At 37.3% G+C, this 19,598-nt stretch overlaps 1 protein-coding gene across 4 annotated transcripts in view; it reads left to right on the forward strand.

The window, feature by feature from the left end:
• SPOP (speckle type BTB/POZ protein) overlaps positions 1-19,598 on the forward strand; it is a 75,575-nt gene that overhangs the window by 17,755 nt on the left and 38,222 nt on the right. For 2 of the 4 annotated variants that reach the window (XM_070393006.1, XM_070393008.1), the window contains exon 2: positions 9,974-10,032. The exons of the other annotated variants lie outside the window; for them this stretch is intronic. The gene's annotated coding sequence lies outside the window, so the exon portion shown is untranslated. The remainder of the gene's footprint in view (positions 1-9,973; positions 10,033-19,598) is intronic. 4 annotated transcript variants of the gene reach the window in all.

Below are 19,598 nucleotides of genomic sequence, written 5' to 3' on the forward strand. Positions count from 1 at the left end.
TTCAAGGGCAAGGTGCAACTTGACCTTGATATTCAAATAGGAGGTAGGAGAACATTCCTGGCTTTAGGAATGGTATGAACAAATTTGAGGAAGACACATGGAAAAAATAAAAGACACATGGTTGTACATATGAGCTCACAAATAGTAGACTAATGGGAAAAGATGATGGCTGTTATGGTGTGGGGGAGAGAATGTACAGGATTGAAGTGATATCCCAGAGAACCAATTTTATTATTAGGACATCTGAAGTTGTACAGTATGGATCTATAAAATAAAGCAGATATTTAGATGTGGCCCAGTTTAATTGAATACATTAAAGTCTCTATTTACATGAAATATAGCTTGTTTATTTAAGTGAATTATTTAAATAATGAACTTCCTGTAGCCCTTAAAATTTCTTATCACAAGGAAAAAATGTTTTTTTATAACTATGTGTGGTAATGGATGTTAACTGAACCTATTGTGGTAATTATTTTGCAATTTATATACATATATCAAATCATATATTTTACACCTAAAGCTAATACAGTGCTATATGTCAATTATAGGAACTTCCCAATACTTAAATATTTATTTTACTTTGTAGTTTGACAGACATGTTGCAACTTTTGTGGATCTCAGTTTCTTCTATAAAATTAAAGGGTTTAGACAAGGTGGTCACCGAAATACTTTCTGGCACTGAAATTGTTACATAACCTTTCAAAAATACCTTGATTTTATGAAATAAATTGGCCTGTAGTTAGGCTGATACTCACTTCTGGCTCGTTAGGCACAATAATGCATTTCCACATTTGTGGGAGCAAAAGTCCTCAAGTGGATGATTCTCTCATGGCTTCCGAGGTCTAGATTGATTCACCTTTAAAAACTCACTTCTCATCCTTTATTTCGAAGTGACATTTAGAGATTTTCGTTTGAAAGAATTTCATAGCTAAGATTGAGCCTCAAGAGGATGCTGTGAGGTTGAGAGGAATTATATAATAATACTCAGTTTTAAATTATCATCATGTAAATTATCTGTAGGAATTTATCTCATGCTGGCTTCCTTCTTTTATGTTTAATTCACTCCCATGATGTTTTCAATGTATGGCCAAGCTATGTAAATACATTTTATTATTAATTCAGCCCAGATACAATTTGAATTATGCCATTTTTCACCTCCTTTAGTATGGATAATTGAGAGCTGGCTAGTCCTTTTTAAAACTCAGAGACTTTCCCTTTAAAGCACACAGTCATATTCAAAGCTAATTAGTGGCATACTTTAAGCATCTCCCTCATAGCATCACATTCTTTTCACTGAATTGTACTATATTTGACCAAATGTCGCCTTTTAGAGAAAACATTAGGTAAGGTGTCATAGGTGACCAGCTAGCTCTTCTTACAAGCCCTCTCAGGATGCTGTCAATTTGATGAATGTGGTCCTCAAGATTCAGGATCCACTCCATTTCTTCATCGTCACCAGAGTTGATTGGTCTCGTGGAAAGGTAGCTAACCAAACTGCAAGGGGCTGACAGATAAACCAGAATATCACTTTATTCATATACGTTGAGGGATGGTCTTTTCCATGACCAAGAAAACATGTGTCTGCTCAGTACATTCCCCTCCTAGCACTGGGTATTATTAAAAAACTAATAACAATAGGTAATGTTTACTGAGCACTTACTGCTCTAAGCATTTTACATGTATTTAACTCGTTTACTCTTCACAGTAACCTTATGGGGGAGGTATTCTTACCTGTATTTTACAGGTAATGAGTTTGAGGCACAGAGAGGTTTTTAGTAACTTGCCTGCAATTATACAACTACTGTGTTGGACTAAGCAAAAGATCACTTGGTAAGCATAGAATCTTAGCAAAGGGAAATCATTTTATCTGGGTCATAATACATTCACTTACTCATTTTTTACACATTTATTAAGTACGAGGCATCTACTATTTGCTGGACACTGCCTAGACACCAGGCTTACAAGGTGAATATAACACAGGTAAGGGCCCTCCTGGGACACTCAATAAGACAATAATTACAAAAGCAAGAGATTTACACATTGAGAGCGATGAGGAAGCATTTAATTTTACTTGGAGTGATAAGAGTAGATGTTTACAAAGATGAAAAAAAGGCATTCTGGGTAGAGGAAACACTACATGTAAAGATGCTGCAGTGAAAAAAAAAAACAACCAGCTTACTCTGCAGGAATGAAACAAGAAAGTTTTGCATTAATTAAGGTAATACTGCAGTGTACTAATGTCCTGAACTGATTAAGCTGGTTGTTGATTGTGGGGATCAAGAGGAATGGCTTATTGGGATGTATTTCTGAGGTAAAATTGACAAGACATGATTGACTAAATTGGGGGGGTAGGAAGTAGAGGTGTGGGGTAGTGAGGGAGAGTGGGGAGTTAAGGCTAACGCTAAGGTTTCTAGTTTGAGTACTTGGTTGAACGGTAGGATTATGGAAGACAAGTTTTGGGGGTGGAGAGACATGGGCTTCCATTTTGGACTTGATGAATTTGAGATGCCTTTGAGATAGCCACGAGATGTCTCGTAGTAGGAAGTTAGTCTGTGGTACAGAAGAGAAACGCTTGTACATAGTAACTGATGCCATGGGAGTTAAAGGAATGGGGGTGATTGTAGTGATTTGGATTGGCTAGAAGGCAGGAGTTAAAGTAGAGGCCAGTATTCCTCTATTTTCAGTAAATCCTTGTTTAAATTTTTAGGTCCTGTGTTATCTGCTTGTATTTGGTAGAAATCTTTTAATGTAAGATATTTATTTATTTATTTATTTATTTATTTATTTTAAATCCTCACTGGAGGATATTTTTTCCACTGATTTTTAGAGAGAGTGAAAAGGAGGGAGGAGAGGAGAGAGAGAGAAACATCAGTGTGAGAGAGACACATCAACTGGTTGCCTCCTGCACTGGCACTGATCCGGGGCAGGAGCAGACTTGCAACCGAGGTATGTGCCCTTGATCGGGACTTGAACCTGAGACCCTTCAGTCTTGGGTCAACATTCTAACCCACTGAGCAAACAGGCCAGGGCTTGATGTAAGCCCTATAGATAACTCTTATCTGTGGTTATTGTCCTAAAATTCACACAAAATCTTTTATTATTTTGATTGTGGTGGTGGTTACATGTGAATTTTGTCAAAATTCATAGACTCTAATTTCATACAAAAGAAATTTTACAATACATAAAAATGGTTTAAAAAATCCATTCAAAATTTATCTGGGAGTTTTGTGGGTGCTTTTCTCCTATAGTCTTTTAACATTATGATTAAAACGTTTCATAATGCTAAAACCTCATTTTAAGAAATTCTTCTCAACTTTATCACCAATTCTTTGACCAAGCTTACAAATAAGAGAATGGGTGGGCTTAACTTTATTCTCTTTCTACTTGGTTATCACTATTTGAAGACAGAGAGGCAACATAGGATCTGAAGAATCTACAAATTGGATAGTGAGCACTATGTTGACTCTAGTTTTTTCCCCCTGTAATAAATTGTGAATGACTTCACTGTAGATATCTACAGTATTTAAAAATTTTCTTTTTAAATAAATTTTCATCTTCAATTATGGTAGGAATTGAAATAAAGATCATACTTTCATTCTAGACTAAGGAGGATAACTATCATCTTTATTGCCAACATAATATAAAGATACTAGAGGCCCAGCACACGAAATCGCGCGAGACCCAGTGTCCTGCCGGCACTGTGGGACCCATCATTGCACCTCCTGGCGAGTCTGGTCGTTGGTCGTTACAGCGTTATGGCCACAGGCCTTTTATAATATAGATTTTGAATTAGCTAAATTTAACATCAGTTATGAAAGTCAAAGTTTATAGGTGTGCAATATTTATAGAAGTGATTGGGTTAATTATGTGGAATTCTCAAGGACATTGGACATTAAGTTTTAGTAGTTTTATGCAGCATTAGACTAAGACACATCCATTCCTCTGGACTGTGCCTTGACTACTATGTCTTGTATGGAGTACATGCTCATTAAAAACTCATACCAAAAAAACCCCACAAAACTCATACAATGGAAAAAACACCCCCAAAGTACTTATTTTTGGAAGTTATTTGCATTACATGATTGGATTGGATAAATTGTTGTGGCAAGTATGGGCTATAAACCATAAATATGCATCTTGGTTACCAGACTGTCTATAGCCAATCATGAACCATTATTTTCTTTTATGTCATAGTAGCTTGCCATGTAACATGGGAACCCAACCAAATACTGTTTTAGTTTGTTTTTGACTTATGTGCTAGCTCAGTGTTAAATTGGATGTTTTTAGATTTGATTTTTGGATTAATTTCAAGTAGTTGTTAATTTTCTTCTTCATCCATTGCCACCTAATACCAGTCTCAAGTCCAAGAAACAGATTGTGTGTCTTGGAAACAGTGGATTGTATTGAAGGACGTAATTATTTCATTTTAGTCTGAGGCCCACCACTTTATGTGATTGGAATATTTGTTTTTCTTTGGTTTATAATTTTTATTTGAAAATTCCTAACCTAAAATTTTTATCTACAAATATGTGGAATTCAGTCTGGTAGACAGGACATTGAACTCCATTCAGTAGAATTTGCTAGCACCTTAGACGACTTTTTCTTCAGCTGCAATCAATCAATCTTAAAGGGCCTATTCAAATCATATGCCTACAGGTAAGGGTTTCTTTATTAGTATTAGAATTTAGGGACCTCCCACATGACTTTTTGATAATGTCATAGGCTGGACCCTTGACTAATAACCTGTTTATCTAACTTTGTGTCCCATTTAGTTCCATTCCCCACTCCCTTTCCCAGTTGATGCCTTGTTGGAATTATGTGCTCTGAGTCCAGTGTTTGGCATTGGGTCCCATTGAACATTTGTTATGTAATCAGAACAAGGGTTGAGAAGACCACTCATTTTATTTTTAAAAAATTTTAAAAATGTATTTTTATTGATTTTAGAGAGGAATGGAGAGGGAGAGAGAGAGAAACATCAATGATGAAAAAGAATCATTGATTGGCTGCCTCCTGCACGCCCCTACTGGGGATGGAGTCCACAAGCCGGGCATGTGCCCTTGACTGGAATTGAATCCGGGACCCTTCAGTCCACAGGCCGACTCTCTATCCACTGAGCCAAATTGGCTAGGGCAAGGCCAATTCATTTTAAAAGAGATGCTTCTAGCCCTGGCCAGTAGCTAAGTTGGTTAGAGCATCATCCCATTACACCAAGGTTGTGGGTATGATCTACAGTCAGGGCACATACAAGAGTCAATGAATGCATAAATAAATGAAACAACAAATCAGTGTATCTATCTCTATTTCTCTCTATATCTCTGAATCTCTCTATCTCTATCTTTCTCTCTTAAAAAAAAATCAATAAAAGAGATGCTCCTGGCCCTCAACATAGGACTTTCTGTGGTTGGTTAGTTTTATGTATAGGTATATATAAGGATTGCCTTGATTCTGAGTGCTTCCTATAGATGCTTAAAATTGTGAGTTTCTTAAATTGATCCCCTGATAATAGAAGAAATTGGGTGCAGTTTTCTTAAGAGAATTAGTGCTGGGTATGGTTGGTTGGTTTACTTGGGTGAGGAGAAGAAATAATGTATTAGGAATAATCTCATATTGAGTGTTCCTAAATTGTATTTCCCCATGTTTCTTATAAAATTAGACAGAGCTTTTTCTGGAAACAAACATACTGCATTAAATATACTGCATTTTCCTGATTATAAATTAAAATTTTTTTTTCACATATATAGCATACTACAACTGAAGATATAATAAATACTTATACAATTGACCATTGAACAATGTGGTGTTAGGGGCACTGATCCCCACACAGTCAAAAATCCATATATAAGTTTGACTCCCCAAAAACTTAACTACAGTCATCCCTCGGTATCTGTGGGGGATTGGTTCCAGGACCTTCGTGGGTAGAAACCAAAATCTCAGGATCCTCAAATTCCTTTTATAAAATGGTGTAAAGAAATTCATAGACTTGGCTCTCCACATCCACAGAATCTAGGGATGTGAAACCTGGGGATACAGAGGGCCAACTGTATAGTTATTGAAAACGTTCTGCTTATAAGTGGACCCATGAGATTCAAAGCCATGTTGTGCAAGGGTCAGCTGTAATAGCAAATTATAGGACAGTAAAAAGAGAATGTTTGTCTATATTTATTTTATTTTTAGAAACTTAATGTATTCTCCCATACATACACACATACATACTTAAGCTCATACACATACAGACACACATATTCCTAGAGTTGCCTGATGTCCTTTGCAAATACTGTTAAATGAAGATGGTAATTTTCAAAGTGGATAGTGTGAGCAACTTAATTAACAGTTACTTATTGAGTACAGCTTGCTAGGCATTATTCCAGTTGTTAAATAAAAAACACTTTTAAAATATATCAAGAGTTGCTTCCTATGTGCTTTATTAACACTTTTATAACCTCTGGAATCATGCACTATTCCAATTAATTTTGGGGTAAAAAGCTGAACAGGAATCCTTTGTCAGTGATAAGATAAGGAACTAAGTTGACTTTTTACTGTGCTGATAATCATCTCTGGATAAAACTGGCCAGATTATATGTAGAGGAATTTATTCATACATGTTATTAATACATATCTTGATCTAAGACAGAACTGAGTCTCCTTGGAATTATAAAATCTGCAATACAAGTTGCTCACCTACTCTCCTTGTGTTTCCTCTCCACATCCCCAGAATTTATTTTCTATCATTATCTTCTTTTACAAATATCTGAAGGAAACAACTATATGTAAATCTTGTACACAGACAAGTACCACATAACATTTCTGGTATATTTTTGACCGGAGTTTTTCCACTTAATTAATGAAAGACAAATTTCTGGCCTTTTTTTTCCCTCCTTTTTTGTCTAGTCTCACTGGCTCTTCTGTGTAAAGATTTGTTTATGACTCTCTAGTCACACTGGATGAAAAGTATGTATAAAGATGGTGGATGCTCAAGTGTGGGAAATCAGGCACTTATGTGGGGAATATGTATCACTGGAACAACATTTTGTAGGGCATTTTGGTAATATCTATCAAAATAAATAATGCACAGGTTCTTGGTCTTGCTTGCACTTATTTTTAGACTAGTGGCCCAGTGCACAAAATTTGTTCACCGGGGGGGCGGGTGGTGTCCCTTAGCCCGGCCTGCACCCTCTCCAATCTGGGACCCCTTGGGGGACCTGCTTACCTGCCTTCTCGCCCCTAATCACTCTGCCTGCCAGCCTTCTCACCCTCAACTGCCCCCCCTCCCCCCCGCTGGCCTGCTCGACCCAATTGCCCCCCTGCTGGTCTGATTGCCCCAACTGCCCCCCACTGCCAGCCTGCTCACCCCCAACTGCCCCCCATTGACCTACTCGCCCCTAACTGCCCTCCCCTCCTGGCCTGATCACCCCTAACCGCCTCTGCCTCGGCCCCGCCACCATGGCTTTGTCTGGAAGGACGTCTGGAAGGTCTCCCATTCTAATTAGCATATTACCCTTTTATTAGTATAGATAGAGGCCTGGTGCACGGGTGGGGGCCGGCTGGTCTGCCCTTGAAGGGAGTTCTGGATCAGGGTAGGGGTCCCGTTGGGGGAGCGGGGCCGGCCTGGGCAAGGGGCCTGGGGTGGTTTGCAGGCTGGCCATGCCCCCATTAGGGTGGGGGTCCCCACTGGGGGCGGTGCTGGCCTGGGTGAGGGGCTGGGGTGGTTTGCAGGCCAGCCACGCCCCCATCGGGGTGGGGGTCCCTGCTGGGGGGCGTGGCCAGCCTGGGTGAGGGGCTGAGGGCCATTTGCAGGCTGGCCACGCCCCCGGCTTTGTCCGGAAGGTCTCCAGAAGGTCTCCTGGTCTAATTAGCATATTACTCTTTTATTAGTATAGATATACCTGTTTGCTACATTGCTTGCAGTAGGAAAATCCTGAAAACCACACATTAGTGTACACTAGAATTCTTTGCAAACTTTAGAAAAAATAAGGTGTATGTGTGCCTACAAGGGAATATAAGAGATAGTTTGCTGGTATGTGCCCCCTTTTTGGTTTTCTGTGGTTTTTGTATGTTTCTGAGACTAGAAAATAGTGGTTATCTTTAGGATTTGGTGTCTGGATTTGGGTGTCTATAATTTTGAATTATGTATGCTATAGTATTGTTTTTAGTTTTTAAAAAGCATACATGAAGAGAGGCAGGTATAATTTTAACAGTATTTCCAAAGGGGCATAAATATGTAGCTCTGGAAGGGACCTTAGAGATTCTTAGACAGTTGCCCTCAATTTAAAGATGAGAAAACTCAGCCCTGGCCAGGTTGCTCAGTTGGTTGGAGCATCATCCTGTGCACCAGAATGTTGAGGGTTTGATTCCCTGTTAGGGCACATACCTAGGTTGAAAGTTCGATCCTGTACAGTTGGGGCATGTACAGGAGGCAAGGGATTGATATTTCTCTCTTGCATCAATGTTTGTCTCTCTCTCCCTTCCTCTCTCTCTAAAGATCAATAAATATATATCCTCAGGTGAGGAAAGAAAGGAAGGGAGGGACGGAAGGAAAGAAATAAGGCAAGCTCAGATTTCGGAAAGTATCTACAAAGCTTGCGCTAGAGTTCAGGTCCTGAGGACTACAAAAGCTTAAGAATATATTGATTTGTTCTATTCTTAGTCTAACAGTTTATTTAAATGATGTCCTCTTCTTGTTGCAAAGAATTGATTTTGGAAGACCCAATAAAATGTTGACCTTTCTAAGTTCTTTCTTTTTTTTTTTTAAACATTTCTTCAAGTCACTATCTCTGGCAATAAAGATAAAGTGGTAGTGGTAACTCTTACGCACATTTTGGAACTTTGAAGACTCAATCCCCTAACAGTGAATTTATTTATGAGTTCTGTAAGTATTTAGTATTTGAAGTGAATTTGTGTTTAGAGTCCAAAGCTTCCCTTTTTTGTTTGAATACCTGACTATTCTAGATTTGTAAAATTGACTTTACTGAGTTTTTGTTCATCTAATACTCATCTAATTTTTGTGACTTCAAAGTGACTTGCTATTAAAGGCAAAATTTTATTTTCTATCAATTTCTTCTGTAAAAGATGGTAGTACATTTTTTAAAGGAGGAAAATTTATATATTGAGAATTTCTCAGTTCTTGAAAATATGAGCAGTTTTTCTTTTAATTATAAGTCGAGTCTTTTCCTGGCTCTTTAAGGCCAGAAACATTTTCTCTCTATTCAAATGAAATGATTGGAAAGTCATTCAAAAGAAATCTGTAGTAATGAGGCTGGTAGTTCAACATGGGACTGGACATCCAAATTGCATTCAAAGAATATTTTTTATGGTTGATTGACTTTTTCTCCCTCTCTCTCAAATCAATTTTTTAAGAAGTTTAAAAAATTATCTTTGCTTGTGAATCTACTACTTTATAGGTGGGGAATAAAATTTAATTAATCTATAGGCCTTTCTCAAAATGGATACTTTATCTTCTATAATAATAAAAGCGTAATATGCTAATTAGATTGGATAGCTGAATGACCTTCTGGACGTCCTTCTGGATGAAGCCAGGGCTGTGAGGACCAAGGCAAGCCCACCGCAGCTGCGAGGGCCGAGCCCCTTGCACGAATTTCGTGCATTGGGCCTCTAGTTTGATAATAATTTGATTAGGCTGATAAGATGAATCTTTGTTTTTTGAAGGAAAGGGTTTTTAGGAAATAAAGAAACCTTTTCCCATCTTAAGGATCAGAGTAAATCATGTCTGTACAGTTTTAATCAGTAAAGTTTTGATTGAATTGAAAGGAAGTAAAGGTTATAGAGGGCCAAGAACAAATAGAGTTGCAAATTTGTCTGTGTAACCCTGTGTACTTAGGGGTGAATCCAGTTTGTATAACTACTTTACTTCTGTTGGAATTAGGTAGTTTGACAGTTGACTTAATTTGGTTAGGTAAGACTTTAAAGCTAGGTTGGAGGATGTCAGTGTTACATGTGTTTTCTGGTTTGTTTTCAGTATCCTTTCTGATAATGGAGAGAAGAATTTGGTTGGTCCATTTGGACTCTTCAAATTGGGTAACTATTGTGCCTCATCAAGTTCTTTTCTTTTTACATTTCAAATCATTATTGAACTCAAATGTCCTTAATTATAGTTTGACTGTTTTTCACTAATGCATTATTTTTCATTTACCCACATTGAAATTTTGAGCCCAGCACCTGCATTTTTCAATGTAACTATAGGGAGATAGTAGAATAGGTTGGGTTTTGGTCTAAGTTCTGCTCCTGACCTCCTGTGTATACCATATTACATTGTGAAAGTCACTAAGCTGCTTTGGGGTTCGTTTTCCTAATCTGTAAAACAAAATCATTTGGATGTTCATTAAGTCCTTTTATATCTCTAGAATTATTTTAATAATTTCTTTATTCGCCAGATATTTATGAACACCTTCTATGTGCCAGGCACAACACAGGATGCTCTGGGTGCAAGTCCCTTGCTTCAAAGAGTATTCAGACTAATAACAAAGAACTCCCTTCACTTCATTCTTATCACTTCAGTCTTTTACTTTTGAAGAATTAAGTAGTATTAGCTAGTTTTCTTGATTTTTTATTATCATTCAATAAGGTATTTGTTAAAATTGTTGGTATTATTTACATCTCCATCTCCAAAAATGCCCTTATATCTACCTTTATTTTTCTATTTGTAAGCCAGTTTCTCATCTTGGAAAACGGACCTTGGATCCCCAGTCCCATTATGATTCGATGTTTTCTTTACTTGATAGACAGTAAGTCATGTATTATAGAGTAAGGCTTGGTGGTCAGAAAAACTGGTGATTTCTTTAAGGCAAATAAAAAGTAATGACAGAGTCTAGACCAGTGATGGCGAACCTTTTGAGCTCGGCACGTCAGCATTTTGAAAAACCCTAACTTAACTCTGGTGCCGTGTCACATATAGAAATTTTTTGATATTTGCAACCATAGTAAAACAAAGATTTATATTTTTGATATTTATTTTATATATTTTAAATGCCATTTAACAAAGAAAAATCAACCAAAAAAATGAGTTCGCGTGTCACCTCTGACACGTGTGTCATAGGTTCGCCATCAAAAAGATTAACGATGGCTTTGTTTAAAAATTTTTATACCTAAAAGAGAAAGAAAATTTCTGTTGGATGCTAAAAAGAAAAAGATGAGTGTGCAGCTTCTGACTTTGAACTGAGTATTATATTTACTCAGAGCCCCCCACTGTCTAGGTCCTGGTTTTCAGCTTTCCAGGACCAGAATGTCAGTATTATAAGTGCTCTCAGAAGAGATGATCAGGCTCTGGACTGTAAACAGTGTAGTGGATTAATTTGCATAAAAATTCACATAAAACAAATTCATAGAAGGTGTGAGTAGGACTGCTACTTTTGACTGTAGTCAGAGTAAGCTAGGTGACTTTTGAGCTAAGACCAAAATAACAAGAAGCAAGAAAAGTGAATATCTAGAAGGGTTTTCTAGGCTGAGGGAAAACAATACAAAGACCCTGTTATGGAAACAAGTGTGGCTTATTTATAGAAAGAAGGCCAGTGTGTTTGCAGTGAAGATAGGGATGTAGAAGGGTAGGTGATGAATTTGATATAGTGGGCCAGCACTTACAGCAGTGGTTCTCAACCTTCCTAATGCCGCGACCCTTTAATACAGTTCCTCATGTTGTGGTGACTCCCAACCATAAAATTATTTTCGTTGCTACTTCATAACTGTAATTTTGCTACTGTTATGAATCGTAATGTAAATATTTGATATGCAGGATGTATTTTCATTGTTACATTTCAAATCATTCTATTAAAGCATAGTGATTAATCACAAAAACAATATGTAATTATATATGTGTTTTTCGATGGTCTTAGGCAATCCCTGTGAAAGGGTCGTTCGACCCCCAAAGGGGTCGCGACCCACTGGTTGAGAACCGCTGACTTATAGGGTCAGGTAAAGATATTGAATTTTATTCTAAGTGTGGTTAAATGGAAGAGAGACATGATCTGATTTACTTTGTAAAAGTTCATTGTGGCTGCTATGTGGAGAATAGAGTGTGCTATAGAGGAAGCTGGGAGATCAATTAGAAACTGCCGGAAGCCGGTCCATCCTTGCTGGTTGACACAGTCGCTGCAGGGAAGAAACATTTGCACAGCATATGTTTCAAGGGACCTGGCGTATATGGCATACTGTTCTTAATATGTTTGCTCACCTTCTTGGTGCTATGTGTTTTAACCAAGGTCACCTCTCCGAGAAAGGTTGTTTCTCCAGGTAGAGATTTTCCCCTGCAGTTAGGGAGGGAATAAAACCCCTTAACTAAATGCCAGGTGGGTAGTTAATCACTTTAACTATGAACAATCACTCTTAAGCTACATAATCTTTACTCCCTGGAATGGAGATAAGAAACGCCCTAACCTTTGGAATAGAAATTGACAGGATTAAAATCAACTGGTATAAATACAGATGTAACAAGACAATAAAAGACAAAACTTGGCTAGAGATCCTGGCTAGAGATCCTGGCTAGGCTGCTGATCAACTGAACGCTGTCCCGTGTCATTCCTTCTTTGCCAACTCCATCCACACCTTTGGGGACCCCTGGAACTGCTGGGGTTGGACCCCAACAAGAAACCAGTTAACACTGGTTCAGGTAAGAGAAAATGGACAGAAATGGATAAAATTAAAATGGGTAGATGTGTGGAATATATTAGGGAGCAGGACAGCTGACAGGACTTGCTGGTAGATCGGATATGAAAAGATAGGTTTTGGGCCCTGGCTGGGGGCTCAGTTAGTTGGAGCTTTATCCCATACATATCCCTGCTTCCTTTCTCTCTAAAAAACAACAACAACAACAATAAAAAACCATATCCTCGGATGAGGATTTTAAATAAAAAAGGTTTTGGGTTGAGCAAATGGATAGAAGATGGTGTCACTCAGTATTTTAGTCATGTTAGATATCTGAAATGAGTATAGTTAAGTAATGATAGAAATTGTATTTTTAAATTTTGTAATCTTATGGTAAGAGAGATCTCTAGAGAAGAAAAAGACACTGGATTCTCAGAAACTCAGACTAGAAAATTACTCTGGCATGTAAGAACAGTAGACATTTTATTTTTTTAAATTAATGATTGGGGATGAAAGCATGGAAAGGCATTCTAAAAGTATTAGGACATATGATTTGTGCCCGGGGCCCAGTCTTGAAAGCAGATAGGCATGAGCCTATCAATAATTTGGCCAGGTCTTAGTAACGGTGCTTAGAATTCATTAGGACAAAGAGCATACTTTTTGACAGAGTTGCCACTTGAAAATGAAATTGGAATTGGAAGCTGGCGTATATGAATGTCTTCGTATCAGATATTTTTCAAATTCTGTATGTTGAGTTAAAGACTATCTGATCTAAGAATCACCTAGTCACATGAATTACACAGTATTGGATTAGGAGTTGAAAGACTTAAGTTCTGAACTCAAACCCCTTAATAGCTGTGTGACCGTGACAGATTGTAACCTCTGAGCTTCTGTTTCCTTATTTGTAAAATACTTGCCCTGCATGCCTCACAGAGCTGTTTAAAATCCCAAATAAGATCATGAATGTCAAAGTACTGTGAAGACTGTGAAGCACTGCTTGCTTGTGAGAGACTGCTTATATAGCCTAAAGCTTTTAACTAAAAGGACCTTGGCCTTTTTTTTTTTTTAAGAGGACCAGGAGGATGTGATGGGAGTGTATGGGTTGTACCTCTACTGTGAATCTTGAGGTTATCTTTCTACTAGTCTACAGTACTCAACTGTACATACCTGTTCTACGTGGCTTTATTATTATTAACCCAGGTGCCTTGTGAAACAGAGGATTCCAGATACTTTTAAATGCTATAAAAATGATAAAATGTACAAGCAAGTTTGGTTTTGCTCTTCCATTAGGTAGTTAGAACTTTATCCCTAGCCATAATGTCAACATGAAAGGCAGGAAAATATGGTTAGTATTTTTTACTTTAATTTTTTTCCCCCTTTACTTGACCTTTGGGCTGTGGAGTGCGATTTTGTTTGGTTTACTTGGAAATATCTTTTCCTTAAGAAGTGAAATTTATAAACATGCCAGAGGCTTGCTAGCAGTTGAAGGCAACTATTGGTCAGCAAGAGAATGGGAAGGGGAAAAACAGGTCGGGGTGGAAAAAGTAAAGGAATAGGGAGGAAAAACATATTTGAAAGAAGAGAAAAAGCTTAAATCATTTCAGAAAGTCTCAAGTTTTTTTTAAATAGGTATTAAAATTTGCAGTGATTAAAGAAGTAGGGATTGGTCCTTAGAGAGGGGCATAAGTAAAATTAGGGAAAGATGGAGGACAAGTCTACAGAAGGTTTAGAAGGTAGAATAGAACAGAGGTTCTATAGCGGTTAGAAGATTAGAAAGGAAAGAGAAGGTACTCTGTGGAAACATGGTTCCTTATGAGGATTTATAGCCTCTCTGAAGATATCCTGGATTACTATGGTAGTATTATTTTTATTTAAAATGTAATTTTTTACTGAAGTATATGAAGTCAGTCTGTTTACTCTCTCCCTTTTCAAGTAACCCTAGTGCTATGTAATTCCCAACCAGGGAAAATATTTTACCAACAAAAGCTGGACTTTTCATTATTGAGACGATAGGAACTGAATTCTTTGGCTTATTTTGTTTGTTTGATTCCAATTGCAGTATTGTCTATTTGAAATATTGCTCTGATGTCGATTTTTTAAAACTTTTCTAATTTACTTTTTCCTCTGAATTCATTGGTTTTGAAGTTTTTTCAAAAAACCAAACAAGTAGAGAGATTGTGACAAACACCTTCAGCTGAAGCCCCCTTTTTTTTCACTTGCTCAGTTCTTTTTCCCACCTTTGCTCCCCAGAGACAACCTGTTACCATAAATTCAGTGTGCATTCCTCCAGCGCAGTGTGTGTGAAATATATAAATGTATGTATAAATATATAAATAAATTCTATGGAAGTCATTTTTTTCATTTATTCTTGTTTTTCAACATCTGTTCATCTGAATACATACAGATCTAGGTCCCTCATTTTAGCTGTTTTATTTTTATTTCACTATAAGACTGTTTCACAGTTTCCCCAAATCCCTTTGATGGATATATAAATTGTTTTCATTTTTTTGCCATTAAAAACAAAGCTCCAGTGAACAAAAACCTCATACATATCCCTTATGGTTTTCTCCTCCTCTCACTCCTCCTTTTCTTCCTTCTTTTGGTTGTTGTTGCTTTGGTGTTTTGATTCTGTTCTAAGTATCTTTTTATGTGAATTCTTCCACTTGGTCTAGCACCTTGAAGAGAAGGAGGGATCATTTGAGTAGAGGGAGTAATGAGGAGAATCTTCCACAACTTGGAATGCAAATCTTTTTTTAAAAAATTAAATTTATTGGGGTGACATTGGTTAATAGGATCATATAGGTTTCAGGTATGGATTTCTGTGTTACAAGATCTGCATATTGCACTGTGTGCCCACCACCCAACAGTCTTCTTTTACTAGGGCCAGAGGCTCTGAAAATTTCTTTTCCTATGGATTCATTTTGGAATATGATAAATTTGGTTAATATTTTGTGATTTTATTGTCTCATATCCAATAGCTGTTTTTCATAGATGTCTATAATTACCGCTTCCCCTTCTCCCCCTATGTTTTCTTTTATTACTTTTTTTTTTAACTCCTAGGATATTCTCTGCCCACTAAATGTAGGCCTAGCTCCAATCCAGTTCATGCAATTCTTTTAAAAAATATATATATTTTTATTGATTTCAGAGAGGAAGGGAGAGGGAGAGAGATAGAAACATCAGTGATGAGAGAGAATCATTGATTGGCTGCCTCCTGCATGCGCCCTTACTGGAGATCGAGCCCGCAACCCCGGTATGTGCCCTTGACTGGAATCAATCCTGGGACCCTTCAGTCTGCAGGCTGACACTCTATCCACTGAGCCAAACCAGCTAGGGCAAGTTCATGCAATTCTTTTGTCACCTTATAAGTTCATCGTGATCCAAACATGGTCGATATTTATGAAGAGTTCTTGGAGTGTTCTTAGCCAATTTAAGCATTTTAAAAATATAAACCTTCACCTTAGATTAGAATTATTACAGGTAAATTTTAATCTGGGACCATATGTTTCAATGACCAGTGTTTTTCATTTATAATTTTTTTCTAGAGTCTTTAATCCACTATACTTTTATTCATTATTGTGAGGCTGAGTATATTTTTAATTCTTATATTCCATATTTCCCCTCCCACTTAAAGGTGGATTCTATTCAGAGCTTTGAGCAGTTGGAATGCTGAAGTGTTACAAATGAAAACTGTTACTCTTCTCTAATAATACACTCTGCCAGCTGCAAGTATTTGAGTAGGAATTCCTTAACTAGTTTGGGCAGCCACCTCATATATGAATATATATTAATGGTAGATTCACCTCATGAATATATCAACAATCTTAAGAATTTGAGAAGAATTTATGTGCTACATATTTTTAAAAACAATTGATAAAACTTAAAATGGAAATCTTAGTAATAAATATAATTGTACAACATGAGATGGCTGTCTATTTTTTCTAAGATTTGTTATCTTAGGAGATGGTTCAGGTCACAGGTTATTCTGGTTGGAAAGTAACCTTTGGATCTAGGCTTACTCCGAATTTAACTTGTCACCCTGTAGACTTTCTTTAGTGAATTGTCCTCCTTATGCCATTGTAATCACTGTTTGAATGGAGTTCCTTACCTGCACTTTTATCACATCAGTCCCACATTTTATGCTGTGTAGAAATGTTCCTATTTTAAATATTTCTTTAGAAAAAAATTATATTCTTGTATGGAATACTAACACCATGGAGTTTTGTTTTCCCTTCTACTCTGGAAACTCATAAAAATGTAGTTCCTAAGTCAAAAATAATTTTTTTTCTAACTATAGTTTCCTTCTTGGGCTGTTTCATCTAGATATACAACAAGAGCCTTTATTGTTTCTGTGTTAGTAAAAATATAATGTAAAGAATTTCTTGAAATAATATTTTATTTGCAAAATTTTTAAAAACCTTTTTTTTCTGACTATAAAAGTAAAACATGCTTTTTTTTTTTTTTTTTCATTTGTGGAATATAGAGAACAACATAGATTGATGAACAGGGACAGATCCAAAGACAGAGAAACAGCTATCAGACTATTAATCCCCAGAGGGAAAGTAGGGGAGGGTGGGGGTAAGGGGAAGAGATCAACCAAAGGACTTGTATGCATGCATATAAGCCAAACCAATGGACATGGACACCAGGGGGATGAGAGCATGAGTGGGGCGCAAGGGGGGGGGGGGGGGGGGAGGGATGGGGGTTAATGGGGGGGGGATGAGGACACATTTGTAATACCTTTTTTTTTTTTTAAATATATATTTTATTGATATTTCACAGAGAGGAAGGAAGAGAGATAGAGAGCTAGAAACATCGATCAGCCACCTCCTGCACACCTCCCACTGGGGATGTGCCCGCAACCAATGTACATGCCCCTGACCGGAACCAAACCTGGGACCCTTCAGTCCGCAGGCCGACGCTCTATCCACTGAGCCAAACCGGCCACGGCCACATTTGTAATACCTTAACTAATAAAGAATTTAAAGATTAAAAAAAAAGAACAGAAAAACAACAAAAAGTATAGGTAAAAGAAGCAATCACTCAGTCTTCATGCTGTATCTTGTCAGGCAGTTCCCACAGTGATTATGCCATTGTGTACCTGCACCAGCAATTCAGGGGAGTCCTTGTGTCTTTGGGCTCTCCCAGCATTGCCATTAAAACAGGCACTGCACATTTGTTAGGGGAAATATAATTTCATTTATATCAACTTTATATAAATCTTACCTGTGACTCATTAATATTAATAAGAACACAAATCTGAAACTTGTTAGTAAAACAAACTTTATTCTTTATTTTAAAAAATATATTTTTATTGATTTCAGAAAGGAAGGAAGAGGGAGAGAGATAGAAACATCCATGATGAGAGAGAATCATGGATCGGCTGCCTCCTGCAAGTCCCCCACTGGGGATCGAGTCCACAACCCGAACATGTGCCCTTGACCAGAAGCGAACCTGGGACCTTTCAGTTCACAGGCCGATGCTACATCCACTGAGCCAGACCGGCTAGGGCTATTATTAATTTTGACATATAGAAAGAGGACTTTGTTTTTTGGAGTGTATGGAATTATTGTTTAATCTTTCAAGGATAGAAATCCAAAAGAAAAGGAAATTAATTCAATCATTTATTAAGTAAGTATTTATTTCTGGTCTTCCATGTGCCAGACACTGACGGGTGCAGCAGCAAAATAGACAAGAGTCTACCTTCTTACATTCCAACTACAATAAGGTAGATGACTTCAAGTGCTATAGAAAAAAATAATGGAGGAGTACTATTGGGGCAATAGGGGTAGGGATTATATTTTTAAGTGTGTCAGGGTAGGCCTCACAGAGATGGTGACAATTACAGAAAGACCCAACAATGGTGAGGGTGTGTGCCAAGAGAATATCTCAGGGAAGAGTCGTAGAGAAAGGCCAAGTACAAAGCCCCGAGACAGGAACGAGCCTATTCTGTTTGAGGAACAAGAGTGAAGAAGGGCAGTGTGGCTGAAACATAGTGAGCTCAGGAGAATGTGATTGGAGATGAGGCGGGAGAGGAAATGATGTCCAGATTGTGCTGGGGCTTTAAGCCATTGTCAGGATTTTGGCTTTTACTTGGAGTGAGATGGGAAGTCATTGGAGGTTTCAGGCCACAATTAAACTAAAACGGTAAAACCAAACTATACTTATATCCTGGCTTTGCTTTTTCAGAGGCTTTTGTTTATTTCTTATAATACTTTGGGTATTCAGTAATGGCTCCTTGTGGGTAGCCATACATATATAGATTTAAATGTTTTTGTCTGTATTGAAAATTTTCTTGAAATACAGATCTTAGGTGTTATTACATATAAATTCAAAGAAAGCAAGTATAGTAAGAAAGCCTGTTTGTAGGTATTCATTTCTGGGTGGCCCTGCTCTGTTACCCAGTTCTCATCCTAAATTGTCTTGGGGTGGGGGGGGCGGGGAATCAAGGGTGTATTGTGCAAGACATTTATTTACTCTTAGACATTGGAAGAAGTAAATATATATTATTTATAATAAGTATTAAATAAATATATTTAGTAAGTAAATATGTAAATAAAATTTAAACACACACATAGTTGACCCTTAAACAGTGTAGGGTTTAGGGGCACCAATTCCCCCATGCAGTTGAAAATCCATGTATAACTTTGACTCCCCCAAATTAAACTAATAGGCTACTGTTGACTGGAGGCCTTACCGATAATAGTCAGTGGATACATATGTTGCATGTTATGTGTGTATATACTGTATTACGCTATAGTAAGCAAGAGAAAAAATGTTAAGAAAATAACGGGGGAAAAATACTGTAGTATTTTTGAAAAAACTCTGTTCATAAGTGGACCCATGCAATTCAAAACCATGTTGTTCAAGGGTCAACTGTATGTACACTCTTGGATTGTTTTAACATATGTTTTGAACATTTTAATTATGAAACATAATAGAGAAATAACAAAACATAACTGTATAAAGATTAATTATAAAAAAAGTACCTATATAAGCACCAATAG

This window comes from Myotis yumanensis, unplaced genomic scaffold (assembly GCF_028538775.1).
Source record: "Myotis yumanensis isolate MYYU_CA2020_CCGP unplaced genomic scaffold, mMyoYum1.0.hap1 SCAF_16, whole genome shotgun sequence".
Lineage (NCBI taxonomy): Eukaryota > Metazoa > Chordata > Mammalia > Chiroptera > Vespertilionidae > Myotis > Myotis yumanensis.